Genomic DNA, 3,044 nt, shown 5'->3' on the forward strand with positions numbered 1-3,044 from the left:
CCCTCTCTTCCACCGGGTGTACACCTCCCTTTTGGCCCTCAGGCATTCTTGAATGCCTTTGCTAAGCCATGAGGGTGAGGGCAGGGGTGCCACTCTGAGGGCCACATGCGTGCCGGCCGGCCTGACAGGGGGTTTGCACACAGAGGCCGCCACTGCAACTCTGCCACTGCATCCTGCACTACCATCCCATGGCCACCCGCATGGCTTTGTGGGCAAGTGGCACAGGTCACGGCAGTGCAGTGGCAACCACCGTGTGTGGGCCACATCTGTGCTGCCCAGCCGGGGGGTGGAAAGGGGGGCTTGCATGCAGTGGCCGCCACTGCACTGCTGCTTATGCCCCACAACCGGCTGCATAGGTCTGCGGCAGTGCAGGGTGGTGGTGCCTGCGTGCTGGCTGGGGGGCGCTTTGTGGGCAAGCGCTGCCACTGCGGAGCCATGCCTTTTGCCCCTGGATCCTAGAGGGAAGGTGCCCCTCTGCGGACAGTGGTGCCCCTCTGCGGGGAGCTTTGTGGGCAAGCGATGTGGGGTGCACACGCTGCCTGGCCGGCTGCCCAGGGGAAGGGGAAGGGGAAGGGGAAGGCTAGCATGCAGCTGGCTGCACAGCTCCGGGGCCAGAACTGCAGCGGCAGCGAGTGATTTAGTGGGGGCTCACACACAGCAGCCGCTGCTGCTAACCTGTAGGGCCATGCCAGCGGAGACAGCCACAGTGTACAAAACCTCCCCGCGCCACCGCGGAGGCAAACCTGAAGCTGTGTGGCTGGCCGCATGGCAGCAGCAGCAGTGTGGTGGTGGCCGTGGCCACCGTGCAGCGTGGGATGGTGGTAGGGATGGCTGCGTGCCACCCGGCCACCACACGCATGCTTCACATCACTTACCCACAAAGGGGCACCCCTACCCCTGGCCCTGCACCTGGCTGTGGTGTGCTACCTGGGACCGGCAGTACCCCCCACCACTCCCTCAGCCACCTTCCCCAGCCCTGCCTCACAGCCCCCAAGCTCCACTTACCTCTAGGATCCAGGGGCAGAGGGAGAGTCTGAGCCTGAGCCCAGCCTTGGCTGACTCAGAGGCTCAGGCCCTGCCCTTCCCCCTCTCCCGCGCCCTGCCCCCTCTCCCGCCCCCTCCAGGTAGAGCTGGCGATTTCCCACCCTTTCTACAATCAGCTCTTGAACGCTTGTTCCAGCCTGCAAGAGCTCTTTGCAAAAGCAGAGAATCCACGGATTTCTCTGCTAAAAAGGGAAATCCGTTTTTTTCCCATAAAAACAGGGAATCTGTGGTTTTACTAATAAAGTTTACTTGATACCAAATCGGACAAGGGGCTGTGTCAATCCTTGGGGGTCTCTGGTAAAAGGAATCCTGGGGCAACAATGTGAGCCCAAAAGCTTGCAGAAAAATATAATTTTTTTACAATTTTTTAGTTGGTCTAATAAAAGGTATCATCTCTGAACCAAGAGTTCTAGATTTTTGCATTTCTATCATGTTTTATATGCATTGTATTTAAATCACATTCCCTGCATCTTGGTTGCCAGTGCTCTGGAAAGAAGAAGGGCTGTATGCAGGAAGGCAGAGCAGCCCCCTGCTGTGTTTGATACCAAGGCTTTTGTTTAGAACACCCTGCTGTTACTGGAAAAAAACCCAAAAAACTAGTTTGAGTCAGGTATCCAGCCGTATTGTAGCCGTATTGGTTTAGAGGCAAAAGGAATTGGAATTCACGGTAGAGGTGATATATTTTATTAGACCAACTAGGTGTTTCCAAAGAAAATTTTGTTGCAAACATCTAGTTGGTTTTATGCAGCGGTTCTGAACCTTTTTCAGTCGATGTACCCCTTGGTCTCAGAGTGAGACTTCATGTACCCCTTATACAACTGAGTGATGGGTGTTCAAAGCAACGTTTCCGGTGCGAGATTGAGGCACGGAGCAGGAGTCGAATATCTGGTTTCCATGCACATGAGTGTTTTACAGCAGTAAAACCCCGGCAATTTCAAATTGTCAAGATTTTTTTAAGCCCTTCGACCTGTTAGACAATGTATGAAACATATCTCACGTGCCCCCTGATGAGGCTTCACATGCACCCCTGGTTCAGAACCGCTGGTCTAATAAAAGATCTCACCTCTGCCACGAGTTCCGATTCATAGTTTGGGTCAGGTAGCATCAGGGAAGATCAGAGCCCTAGCCACATTGGCTGAACTGGGCAGTGTTCTTTTTAAATTAATTGGTTACGAGAAAAAAAATAAAAGCCTTGCAACCCCTGATTGGATGCTTGGGGTGATGTCATGCCAAGTAGGGCTGGGGTGGACCCCAGGAAGGAACTTGTCAGGTACAGGAGAGTGAGGGGAGTCTGGGACTCCTCTCCTTTCCCTTTCTTCAAGCTCTCTTTGCTTCCCTGGGTTTGGGGTGGGATAATACCAGAGGGAGTATTAATCCCTGGAGAAAACCACCAGGATTAGAGCCTGGTAATGTGTGGGTCAGGAGTTGAAGCCTGGTCCTTGTTGGGGCTGTAGGAGTTCTTGTGACTTAGCCTAGCTGGATAGCTGAGCCCACCTGCAGTTCAGGCCCAGACCATGATAGGTCTGGTCTGGCTCCACCTCTTGAGATTTTTGCAGATTTTGCCCCAGCTGGAGCTGTGGGATTTGGGACTAGGAATTTTAGGGTGCTGTCACCCCCAAAGCCATCACATGGAAGTGGAGATCGCTTACTTGCAGTTTCCCAGGGAGCAACAAGGGACCCCTTGCACCACAGAAGGACCTAGGCAGCTAGCTCCCTGAGAAGGAACAAAACTGCTGAGTAACAGGTATAGGAGCACAGGGCCCCAGAACGAACCCTTGGGTGAGCCCCCACATCTCAGACTGCCTGGGTATGGGTGGAGTCTCCCCAAAAGGGATGCAAACTAGAGACTGTACTTTGTAATGTTTAAAATTGTAGCTGATGTCTTCCTTTGTTCTCCTTGCCTTTGTTTTCCGTAATAAATCTGTCCTCTGTGTTTACACTGCTTGCAAGGAGGGGGTGTTGTTTATGTGGGACACCACAGCTGAATTCAGATTTCTGGG

The sequence above is a fragment of the Alligator sinensis genome, unplaced genomic scaffold (genome assembly GCF_000455745.1).
Source record: "Alligator sinensis unplaced genomic scaffold, ASM45574v1 scaffold1029_2, whole genome shotgun sequence".
NCBI lineage: Eukaryota > Metazoa > Chordata > Crocodylia > Alligatoridae > Alligator > Alligator sinensis.